The 13273-nt window shown below is 41.7% G+C and overlaps 1 protein-coding gene across 1 annotated transcript in view; it reads left to right on the top strand.

Annotated features, from left to right (window-relative positions):
- Positions 1 to 13273, top strand: part of BMERB1 (bMERB domain containing 1) — a 117108-nt gene that overhangs the window by 1612 nt on the left and 102223 nt on the right. The gene's annotated exons all lie outside the window — the stretch shown is intronic.

Here is a 13273-nt window from a genome sequence, read left to right as displayed (position 1 = left end):
CTTCCCAAGGTGAAAATTACAACTCCCTTACCTAGATGGGAAAACTAGGGCTTGCTAGGTGATGTGGCAGAGCCAGGATTGGAACCCTAGTTTGTTGGACCCCAGAGTCCCTTTCTGCTTTTAATATGAAGGTTTAGTACTTCCATGTTTTCAAGAGGCTTTCTAAATCTGTTGAGAGAGTCCCAGAACACATTCAGTCGTTTTGTTCGTATGTGGCAGCCCCATTGATCTGTGGAGCTCACAGGGGCCTGGAAAGAATGTTCAGAGTAGGAGCTATATTCAAATAAGCCCTGGGTTTGAATCTTGCCTCTATCCCTTGCTGGCTCTGTGATGACTTTGGCACATTACTAAGCCTCCCTCTGCCTCCATTCTCTGAAATGGAGATAATAATAGTTACCTACCTTATAGCTTAATTGTGAATATTCAGTAAGATGATGTATGCAGAGCTCAAGATAAGTGCTCAATACATATTTGCTGCTTTGATTATATTATTATTGCATCTGTAGAAGGAACCTGCCTTTATCCTTCTCAAGGAATTACATAAAGCAACACCTTGGACTAACGCTGCAATGTTAGTCAGTTCCTTAAAAATTCCATAATAAATCCTCCTTATGTTTTCTCATCATAATTGTTAGGAAAATTTTCAAACATATAGAAAAATTGCTGTGAACACTTAATTCATAGCATATGAGCTCCTAAAATTTTTGTACTTCTAAGCCTTGGGCTGCCAACTGTTAAAAAGCCTGGCAGAAAAGCCTTCTCATCCTCTCACTTCCAAACCATGGAAGACTCTTGTTTTCTATTTAAATGCAAGACCACAGTTCCTTAATCTATGTTTGCGTGGATTCCTAAACTGGCTTGTTTTCTTTTTGCCCGTTCAAACTTGAAATGTGAAAGCACTGACTTAGATTCTCCCTTTCGCATTTAAATCTGGGATTGCTATCTTTAGCATGTTTTGATCTCACAACTCCCATCTACGTTTTTTTTTATTTTATTGGAGTGGCTTTATTGGAACTCCCTCTCAATGCCTAGGGGATCCATGGATCCATCCTATAACATCTGGGGGCTCCATTTATTTATTAATGAAGTGTGAAAATTAGTACTATTGATTCTATGACATAGCGGTTGTCAGGTCAATGTTGCAGTGCGTGAAATCCTGGGGGGGAAAGAGAGGCTCATTAGAAAGAAGACAGGCTCTGTTTAACGTCTACATTAAACTTCTATATTAAAATATTTAAATATTTCACGTTGAACACTGAGTTTGTGGTACTTAAAAAGAACTGAAGAAGGAGAAACTATTAGCTAAGGTTGTATTAACTGCTGTCTTTAATGTTAGCTATCGTTTTTAGATAGAAGAAATGTAGAGTAGAGTAGGAGAGAACAGGAGTTTTGAAATCATGAGAAATGAATGGCTTCAAACCAGCTCTAACTTTGTCACCCTGTGGAAATTGTCGAACTTTTCTATGCATCAGTTACCTCATCTGTAAAATGGGAATATGTTGTTTCAAAACCTTGGAAGCTTCCTGGGTGAAACATGAAACTGACCCCAGTTTACAGAGACCACAGTTCCTTAATCTATGTTTGCGTGGATTCCTAAACTGGCTGAAGACAAATGCAAACACTCCAGATGGGTAGGTGACAGGGTTTATGAGCCATACAACTTGCCTGCAAGACTTGTCTTGGGCGCCACAAGATAGGTAGCTCTTTGTCCCCACACACCAGAATCTTAAAGTTTATATAGAGGCCTTAATGGGATTCAGTCACATATATTGTTCAGATGGTCTCAACAATACCTTACCCTCTCAAGGCTACATCCTTGGAATAGCTCCCACTATGGGACCAATGAGCAGAGCGAACATGTCAAAGACAGGGGAGCCTACAGTTTCCCTGTCCAGCTTTAGGGCCAACAGGTGGTTACACCCTCTCAGTGATCTCTTCCCACAGGATAATAATAATAATATTATTATTATTATCAGCACTTTGGGCTGTTCGGGGGATTAAATGAAATAACATATATAATGCATTTAGCACACTCAATCAATGCTGAATGCTGAATGGTTGTTATAATAGGACATACCTGGATGGTGTCCAATAATATTGGGAGAGGTTATTCAAAGCTTGCCTGTCAGTTTTTCCTTGCATTCATTTCTACAGGTAATGGTTGTGTATATACCACCTTCCTCCTCATGGGAATGTGTGGGGAATGGCCTTGAAAACCACCTGGCATTTTTTCATCTGAGGAAGATTCTAAGCAATTGCTCCCATCTGCCTTTGACCGCATTTTTCCGTTAGCAGTGATTTTTTTTTATACTCAGAAAATATATAGTGACCTTTCAGTGTAGTTTGATATATAAAAAAATACTGCTTTCAACCAACTGTAATTAATTGAGGGAGACACAAAGACAAGATGCCTTTTGAGAAAGCACAGAGCTTTTTAAAATCACAGTTGGTTGACTGTGGCCATTTCTTGATAGATTTGAATGTGCCTTAAAGGATGATCAAGATTTTGAACAAGGGAACTGAGGGGAGGACATTCCAGGAGAGGTCACAACATTGGCAAAGAGGAAGAGGTAGAAATAATCTTCTTTGAGCAGGAGATTAGAATAAAATGGAAAGCTCAAACAGCAGTCTTACCCTGAGCCAGGGGAGAGGATTATGATTTAAAAGCCCAGGCAGGACCCAGACTCTCGTCCAGGGAGATCATTAAATTTGCAGGCAGATCATTAAATTGGCCACTGTTTCAGGTTTAGTAAACAACATAGATATGAATTGCTGGAAATCTACATATAATAGATTCTTGGGAAAGGTTTTGTGTTGCTTTCATCTGTTTGATTAAGTATGCTAATTTTGTTATTTCAATCTTATTTTATTTTGGCATTACTTTCTTTTTTTCTTATTACCGAAGTCGTACATGCACTTTATTAAAAAAACTCAAATTCATCTGAAATATAAAAATAAAACGTGAACAATGACTGTAATCACTCCTCAGCCCCATTTATTCATTCGGTAAATAATATTGAGTGTTTTATAAGTGCCAGTGTCCTAGGGGCTGCAGGTACAGTGTGGAGCAGGACAGACAAGGTTCCTGTCCTCACGGAGCTTCTTCTATTCAGGCAAAAGCAGGACATGGGCTCGGAGCGAAGGTGTCAGATAACACATAAGCAAACACATAATGCAGTTTAGCTAATGTGTTTCATGGAAATTAATAGGGGAAGGATGTTTCCCATCCAGTAGTCAGGGAATGCTTCTAAGGAGGCAACATTTTGCCAACTAGATGTCAAGGATCCAAGCAGCAAATGCAAAGACCCTTGCTGTGTTAGAGGAAGGGGCAGATGGCCAGGATGGCTAGAACTCAGAGAATCAGGCTAGAGAGTGCGGATGAATCAGAGAAGAGCCATACTAGGTAGGACCTTGCAGGTTATGGTTCAAAAAAAAAAAAGTATACATTTTATTCTAATTGCAAGAGAAGCAGCTGATGATTGTTAAGCTTGAGACTGACATGCGCTGTTTTGTTTTTAAAAGGTCACGTGGGCTACTGGATGGAGAATAAACCACAGAGGCATGCGGTGATCAGTATAGCTTAACCTTCTTTGTAGTCCCTGGTTCCTTCCTAATCAATCTCATTTTGAATAAGTCATGGGAATTTCCTTGAGGTATGATAAGGGGTGAAGGCAGCGTGGGCTGTCTTCTTGGAGACTCAGTATTGGGGTAGGATTTAGGAGATGTCTATACAGTCTTTGCACTGAGCCTGGATAGGCAGCTGACTGTGTAAATTATTACAGGAACTCTAATAGTGGGAATCTGAAGATTACCAATAAGATAGTATCCGGTATGTACTTTAAACAAACCCAATTATTTACTTTGCTCTGTGCTTGTTCACCACTTTAAGTTTCATTTTTGCAAGCGTTTCCTTCATATGTGTTAATTGAAGGAAAAATCCATTGTGCCTGTTCTTAGTCTCTGATTAATTATTAAACACTTATTAATAATAATAGATCTTAATGAGTTTTAACTATGAGCTTGAGCTTATTAAATTCTCATAACAAGTCTATTAGGTCAACGGAGCTCTTATTCTCTTCTTACATTTGGGGAAACCGAGGCCTGGGGAGGTTAAGAAACTTGCCGACAATCACAAAGCTAGTAAGGTGTGGAGCTGGAGCCTGATCCTAGTCCTCCCTGACTCTCAGTGTTCCTAGCCAGTGTCCGTTTTTCCTGGCGCGGTGCTAGATGCTGCAGAGATTAGAGATGGACCGAGACACAGCCCCCACTCTTAACGGAGATTTGGGGGAGTGTGAGCACACATGAAAAGAACACCATAATTTACAATACCAGTAAAATGAAACAAACACGAAATAAAGGTGCAAGGGAAAATGAGAAGAGATTGGCTTTTTTTGGGGGGGGTCCTAGCATGCCAGCCTGCAAGAGTGTTTGCACTGGTCCTGCAGGCTAAGCAAGGGTCCAGTGGGCGAGAAGGGCATGTCAGGCAAGCTGCCAGCCCCAGGTTGGGAGGCAAAGATCTAAAGGTCAGGCCCACACACTAGCTTCTTTTTTTCCTGTTTATTTCCCCTTGCTCTTTGTCAGAGGACTTGTAGTCTGTCTGGCTCTCGTGTGGATCACCTATTACCCGAATGAGCATGGAGTTTGGAGACCAAGCACAAGTGGAGGCTCTTTTAGTGTTGCTTTTCAGAACATCACTCCGAAAGCTCCCCAAAGATGCTTACCACGTAGTCCATTCATTCCTTCATTCCTTCACTAGTCACTTATTCAACATGCTTGAGCCCCTACTATGGCCAGCCTCAGAGGTACAGAGTTGCAGAAGACCCACACCCCATCCGTATGCAGTCTCTGGCTGTCTATGTTCCAATGCTTTTTCTGCTGCTCCCTAGCCAGTTGCCTGACGTTCCTAGATCTCAGTTTCCTCACCTAAAAAATAGAAATGTACTTCACACCGTTGAATTGTACACTTAGAAATGGCCGAGATGACAAATTTCATGTTATGTATATTTTACCACAATAAAAATGTTATTGAATGATTTTTTAAAAGTGAAGTAAAAAATCTTTAACATAAAGGTATAATTCATACAATAACACACACCTCTAGTAGGTCCAAGCGGTAGTACCGAGGAAAGGTGCTGGGGTCTGGAAGAGGGAGTGACCCTTGAAGTCGCCTGAAAAAATAGAACATCTTTTATCACTGATTGGGGGAACAGCACCTGTGAAGACAGATAGGAAATAGCACATTTGACCTCGGAACTGCAAATGTTTCAGAAATGCTTGCAAAGTTCTAAAAGAATAAGGGAGACACGACCAAAACAGGAGGAGAATGGCTTTCGGAGCCCAGGGTAAGTTTATAGGAGGCTGGATCCAAGAAGGCTCAGCTCCCCATTCCCTGCAGAGTTCTGGAAGGGCAGTTAAGGAAGGACCAGATTCTTAGAATAAAGTCGGATTTGTTAATAATTATTTTTCTAGTTAAAACATATTTATAGACAGGGATTGTTACAGGAGCAAAACCAATGATTCTATGGGAAGTAGAATAGAATGATTATAAGAAATAATACTCATTCGGTAAGTGATATTTTTATCATTTTACACTTCCTGTGTGCCTGCTCTGAGCATGTGTGTACACACGTCCTTGTGATACACCCTGTGATGTGAGGTACAGTGGAGCCACTTATTGCTCTGTTTTACAGATGAGGAAACTGAGGCTCAGAGAATGTAAGCCGATGTTACTCTGCTCATTGGTGGTAGAGCTCGAACTTGAACCCAGCATCAGTGACTTAATCCTTTCTTATTTTTCTGGGATTCATTGAGGCTGCCATTTATGTAGACAGATACAGCCAGTTAGACATGTTTCTTAGTGCTGATTCATACTGATTCTGTTCTCTGGTTTGTTAATTTTCTTTTCCATTACAAACACGTCCCTTGTAAACTTGAGGACTATTTCTTATAGCTTCAAAGGACCTCCGGGGTGAAACGAGAGTGGGAGTGTGAAGACATTCACAGAAATGCAGTGAGAAGACCCTTTCTGTTCTGAAGACTTGTCGCTTTACAGAGAAAGGCCTCTTTTGGGTGATCAAGAAAGACTTCTTCAACAACAGAGAGGCAGAGTAGTCTAGTTTTTCTTTTCTTTTCTTTTCTTTTTTTATTTTTCTGAAGCTGGAAACAGGGAGAGACAGTCAGACAGACTCCCTCATGCGCCCGACCGGGATCCACCCGGCACGCCCACCAGGGGCGATGCTCTGCCCACCAGGGGGCGATGCTCTGCCCCTCCGGGGCGTCGCTCTGCCGCGACCAGAGCCACTCTAGCGCCTGGGGCAGAGGCCAAGAAGCCATCCCCAGCGCCCGGGCCATCTTTGCTCCAATGGAACCTCACTGCGGGAGGGAAAGAGAGAGACAGAGAGGAAGGAGAGGGGGAGGGGTGGAGAAGCAGATGGGCGCTTCTCCTATGTGCCCTGGCCGGGAATCGAACCCGGGACTTCTGCACGCCAGGCCGACGCCCTACCACTGAGCCAACCGGCCAGGGCCAAGTCTAGTTTTTCCAAATGAGAATTCTGCCTGCATTTGAATCTTAGTTTTACCATGTATGAGCTGTGTTACCTTGGGCTGGTTACTTAACCTCTCTGAATTCCAGTCTTCTCATCTATAAAATGGAGATGATAACATTACCTGCCTCATAGGGTGTTGAAGAAGATTGAAGAAATAATGTGTTAAAGCCCTGGCATAGAGCCTGGTGCTCTCAGTAAATGGTGGTAATGGTGTTGATGATGATATTGATAGAATAGGACATAAAATGGGCCTTATCTGGGTAGTATTGAAACAACTATAGAAAAGAAAAAGAGGAAGTTCTAGTGGATGGACCAGCCTCAGGAAAAGAATGGATGTGACACGCTGGCCATGTGTAGGTTGCCAGAGGCATACATAAAATTGGCTGCATTGGAAGAGTGCTTGAAGTGTAAGGTTGGTTGAGCAGGGCCATTAGACTCAGCAGATTAAAAATGACAGGCTGTATGGAGCCATTGCAGAACAAGGGACAGAGAATAGCATTTTAGGACAACTTGTCTGAGAGTGTTTGCAGCTTGGGTGGAATGGGAGAAGCCCTGAGGGTAAGACCAGCCAGGAGGGTTTTGACATCTGCTCATGAATTCACATGCGCTGGGGTCTGAGTCAGGGACAATGGGTTGGGAGGAAAGAGCTAATCAGATGTCTGGATGGGATTAAGCGTTAGCAGTTGATTACAGACAGGAAAGAGAGAGGATCTTCTAAGTGCTGGCAATGTGCTAGGTGGGAAATAACGGTGTTGTTAGCCTGGTATCTTAAGAAATTTAAATACATCAGCATTAAAAAAAAAAAAATAAGGCCCTGGCCGGTTGGCTCAGTGGTAGAGCGTCGGCCTGGCGTGCAGAAGTCCCAGGTTCGATTCCCAGCCAGGGCACACAGGAGAGGCGCCCATCTGCTTCTCCACCCATCCCCCTCTCCTTCCTCTCTGTCTCTCTCTTCCCCTCCCGCAGCGAGGCTCCATTGGAGCAAAGATGGCCCGGGTGCTGGGGATGGCTCCTTGGCCTCTGCCCCAGGCACTAGAGTGGCTCTGGTTGCAACAGAGTGACGCTGGGGAGGGGCAGAGCATCGCCCCCTGGTGGGCAGAGCGTCGCCCCCTGGTGGGCAGAGCTTTGCCCCCTGGTGGGTGTGCTGGGTAGATCCCGGTTGGGCGCATGCGGGAGTCTGTCTGACTGTCTCTCCCCGTTTCCAGCTTCAGAAAAATACAAAAATAATAATAATAATAATGATAAATACATCAGCATTGTGCTGCCCACTCTAACTTTTAATAGGGTTTAAAGAGGTGCAGGGATTATGGGTTTGGGAGAAGTAATAATAATGGCTCTTCATGTTTCTATCACACTCTCCAGTTTATACTTCTGTGTTTTCTAATTTACTCTTTACAAGAAAGGGCAAAGAACAGAAGTTGTCATGCCCCTTTGAAAGTGTAAAAACAGGTTAAGGATTCACCCCAGGGTAGGGGTACAGCTGGTAAGGTCTGAGCAAGGACACAACAGTCCAGGATGCACCAGTGTAGAACTTCCAGGGGCATATTTATGTGAATAACATAAGAACAACTGCATTATAAGATGGTAATAAGTATGTCTGGATTCCCTAAAATCCAAATTAGAAAATGACCACAATGAATGACACTAATTATTGTGTTCATTTTAAATTCACAAACAGGTAAATCATTCATTCATGTACTTGTCCATCCATCCATTCATTCAAAACATCCATTCAATACATACTTACTGATGGGCTCTTATATGCCAAGTATTGTGCTAAGCTCTTGAGAGCACAGTAGCACTTGTTTTTTTTTTTTTAAGTGAGAGGAGGGGAGATAGAGAGACAGACTCCTGCATGCACCCTGACTGGGTTGTCCCTGTAACTCCTATCTGGTGCCAATGCTCAAATCATCAAGCTATCTTTAGCGCCTGAGGCTCTAGCTCAGACCAATCAAGCCACTGGCTGCAAGAGGGGAAGGGGGTGGTTGAGAGGGAAGGGAAGAGAAGCAGATGATTGTTTCTTATGTATACCCTGACCAGTGGTCAAATTCCGGATGTCTGCCACCAGGCTGATGCTCTATCCACTAAACCAACTGGCCAGGGCACAGTAGCACTTTGAGTAAGATGTATCTAGTCCATGCCTTCGGGTAATTTAAGGTCTATTGGTAAAAATAGAATTACCATATGATCCAGCAATCCCACTTCTGAGTATACACACAAAGTCTAATTTAAGAGATATTCAGACTCCCATGTTAATTGCAGCATTATTCACAATAGCCAAGATACAGAAACAACCTAAGTGCCCACCAACAAATGAATGGATAAAGATGTATATGCATTGTATATACAATGGAATATTATCAGCTGTGAAAAAGAAGGAAATCCTGCTACTTGTCATTTGCAACAATATTGATGGACTTTGTGGTCATCATGCTAAGGGAGATAAGTCAGACACAGAAAGACAAACACTGCAAGGTTATCCCATTTATGTTGTACTCCCTCAAAAAAGTCAAATTCATAGAAACAAAGAGTCAAAAACTGGTTGCCAGGGCCTGGGGGGTGGGTGGGTAAGGATAATAGGAAGAGATTGGTAGAAAAAAGGTAGAAACTATCAGTTATAAGATGAAGATGGTCTGAGGAGCTAATGTAAAATGTGTTGACTATTGTTGGTAACACTGCATTGTGTGATTGAAATTTGCTAAGAATAGAACTTCAAAGTTCTCACCTACACAAAGAGGTAAATATATGAGGTGATGGATATGTTAATTAACCAGATGAGGGGAAACTTTTCACAATACATATGTCAAATCACAATGTACATTTTTAATTTTTAAAATTTATTTATTGATTTGAGAGAGAGAGAGAAACATTGAGCTGTTGTTCCACCAAATTATGCATTCATTGGTTGATTCCCATATGTGCACCTGGCCAGGCATCAAATTCCCAGCCTTGGCATATTGGACAACACTAATCAGCTGAGCTACTTGGCCAGGACCTACACTTTAAATATCTTACAATTTTATTTGTCAATTATACCTTAATAAAACTGGGGGTGGGGGATGATCTCCTGGGATCTGTCACTACTTTTTATGATATAAAACAAAAAAGCCAAGAGACAGAAACAGAATACAGGTCAATTTGCTGACCCTAATATCCTCGTAGCTAAATATTGTCCAGAGATTAATTCATTTTGTTACAGGCATGTTTTTGCAGGCCCTTGAGAAGATGAGTCATACAAGGGTCAAACCAATTGTTATGGGCTAACCCAAGTGCAATGATTTGATTCTGTCTTCCTGCGAGTGCCGTGACCACAGAAACCCTGTGTGTCATGTTCACTGCTAAATGCTGGATGCCCGGTGTCTCCTACACCGCCCAGCACTTAGAAGCCTCTCATTCAATCAATAGTTGCGGGATGGGGTGGCTGTTAATTCACAAACACTGAGGTGTAAATGATTTAATTGTATTTTGTAAACCTTCAAAATCATCCAACTGAGAAATATATAAATGTAATTAGTTGGAGTCTTGGTCTCAATTGCCTGCCCATTGCTTGGTTTAGGAGGTTTGTTCCTGATGCTTACAGTTTGACTCTTGCTTTCTTGCTTTGAGGTAAGGGCTGAAGAATTACAGATCAGAGACAAAGCCTTTATTGCGAACTGGCAGGGCACTTAGTGCTGTGATGGGTGTGGGCTGGCCTAGGTGCTTTCCCTGTACCATATTTCTTTGATTCTTAGAGGTCAGCAAAGGTGGAGCACATTATTCCTGGTCAATCACACCTTTCTGCAACAACAGAAACAAAAAACAGCATGGCCCCATTAAATGTACTGGTCCATTAAAAGATCTTTTAATTTCATGCAGAGAACAGAATCATCTTAGGCGCTGCTGGTGAAACTGTTGAGTGTTCCAGCCTTTTGGGAAAGCAATTAAATAACATCTATTAAATTTAAAATATAAGTGTTGGAGAGGCTGTGGGGGAAAAAAGGAACCCTTATTCACTGCTGATGGGAATACAAATTAGTACAACCACTATGAAAGAAATTATGGTGGTTCCTCAAAAAATTAAGAATAGAATTATCATTTGATCCAGCACTCCCTCTACTGGGTATCTACCCCCAAAACTTGAAATCACTGGTACATAAAGACACATGCAGCCCCATGTTCATTGCAGCATTGTTCACAGCGGCCAAGATATGGAAACCACCAAAGTGTCTCTCGACAGAGGATTGGATAAAGAAGATGTGGTACAAATATACAATGGAATACTATTCAGCCATAAGAAATGATGACATAGTGACATTTATGACAACATGGATGGACCTTGAAAACATTATACTGAGTGAAATAAGTAAATCAGGAAAAGCTAAGAACTGTATGATTTGACACATAGGTAGTATATGAAACTGAGACTCGTGGACATAGATAAAAGTGAAGTGGTTACCAGGAGGAAGGGGGTTTGGGGGAGGGGAGAGGAGAGGATGTGGGGAAAGGCATAAAGAAGGACAAATATAAGGTGACAGAAAATAATTTGACTTTGGGTCATGGGTATACAACATAATCAACAGTTCAAATGCTATAGAAATGTTTACCTGAAACGTATGTACTCTAATTGATCAATGTCACCATGTTAAAGTTAATTTTCTAAATAAAAACTTAAAATTATAAAAAATAATTTAAAATACTTGTGCTTTGACCCAGCAGTCTGACTCTTGGGTCTCTATCCAATAGAAATAAAAACACCAGAGTACAAAACACAGGTGCAGAAACAAAACAAATAAACAAAAAAACCCAAATTGAATATAACGTGAAGGCCTATCAGTAAAAGAATGGTTAACTAAATTATTGTTCAACTATGAAATGTTATGAAGCCATTAAAAAGGAATAAATTAAGCCCTTGCTGGATAGCTCATTTGATTAGAGCAGTGGTAGTCAACCTGGTCCCTACCACCCACTAGTGGGCGTTCCAGCTTTCATGGTGGGCGGTAGCAGAGCAACCAAAGTATAAATAAAAAGATAGACTTAACTATAGTAAGTTGTTTTATAAAGATTTATTCTGCCAAACTTAGCAAAAATCCGACATAAAGTACTTGGTAAGTAATTATTATTATATGCTTCAACTTGCTGTAACTCTGCTTTATAAATTTTATAAAGTAAGTTTACTTCCCTACTTTATAAATCACCATTACTGTGGAACTGGTGGGCGGTTAGAAAATGTTACTACTAACAGAGATACAGAAGTGGGTGGGAGGTATAAAAAGGTTGACTCCCCCTGGGTTAGAGCATCCTCCTAAAGCGCAGAGCTTGCCTGTTCGATCTCTGGTCAGGGCACTTACAGGAGAGCTCCATGTTCCTGTCTCTCTCTTCCACTTCCTCTCTTGCTAAAATCAATAAATAAAAATTTAAGAAGTGAAAAAATTAGAATAATAATAGTGGTCTTAGAAGTATTACTGAGGGGGAAATGAGATCCAGGAAAATGTATGTAACAGGATCTCATTTTTGTAAAACAAAACTCTCTGCCTGTCACTACTGCATATGATATAGATGTACCCGTGTGTGTGTGTGTGTGTGTGTGTGTGTGTGTGTGTGAGAATCTGGAAGCAGAGAGATGAATCTAGGACTGTCTGGTTAAAAAGTTCAATCCTTCTCCTTTACAGTTATTTATAAACTCCCAACTACATTAAATTCCATTGGTATTCCATATCTTTAAAAGGGGAAAACATCTGAAATAGTTCATGGGGCCTTATTTTAAAGATCTGGGTCATAGCAGTGCTGACCGTTCTCACCTTCTCTCATTGTAGTTCCTACCTGCCTGTTCTCTCCTGGTGGTCCCCAGGGCTAGAGAATGAAACAATTCCCTCTCAATAATCTTGGTCTCAGAAATACATTTGGAAAGTAGGCAATCATAAGCAGAGGAAGGGACAAACCAGTTTTTCTTTAACTCAGTGTTTTTCTTCCTGTGTTTATACTCTTTTGTCTTAGTCTGTTCGAGTTGCTATAATAAAAGACTATAGACAGGGTGGCTAATAAACAAGAATTTATTTCTCACAGTTCTGAAGGCTGGACATGAAAAATTAAGCCACCAGCAGATTCAGTGTCTGGTAAAGGCTTCCTGGTTCATGGACTGTCTCATAGGTGTGTCCTCACTTGGTGGAAGGGGTGAGGAGCTCTCTGGGGTCTTTAATAAGGGCACTAATTCCATTTATGAGGGTTCCACCCACATAACCTAATCACCTCCCAAAGGCCCTTCCTCCTAATACTGTCACATTGGGGATTCGATTTTAATGTATAAATTTGGGGGACAAACATTTAGTCGATAGCGCCCTCCTTAGTCCAGTAAAGAATTAAGGAGCTGAAAGCTGGAGATTTGCCCGGTCCCTATGCCAGGGGTGAAATGCTTTTAGCAGGTGGCTTTTAAACTAGGCAATCACTTTGATAAGGAACTAAAGTGCTTAAGTTGTTTCCATTTTTGTTCTGTTTGGTTCTCTACATCCAGCTGGCCAGGAGAGACCATTTCACCCATCCCATGTTTGCGGTCCTGCGTTAATGCCAGAGAGCAGCAGCCCTCCCTCACTGCAGGATCCATCCATCTTCATTCTGTTCAAATAGACATAGAGAGGGTGTCCTCAGAGCATATCTTGGTGCTTACAACCAGTGCAAATGATATCCAGCACTACCAATAGCAGCCCAGAAGGGGCCCCGGTGGCCCAGCTGAGTACCAGGAGCTAAGAGCTCTGCCT

The sequence above is a fragment of the Saccopteryx bilineata genome, chromosome 4, assembly GCF_036850765.1.
Source record: "Saccopteryx bilineata isolate mSacBil1 chromosome 4, mSacBil1_pri_phased_curated, whole genome shotgun sequence".
Classification (NCBI taxonomy): domain Eukaryota; kingdom Metazoa; phylum Chordata; class Mammalia; order Chiroptera; family Emballonuridae; genus Saccopteryx; species Saccopteryx bilineata.
The sequence above is the reverse complement of the archived record's forward strand: the minus strand, read 5'-3'. Positions and strand labels throughout refer to the sequence as shown.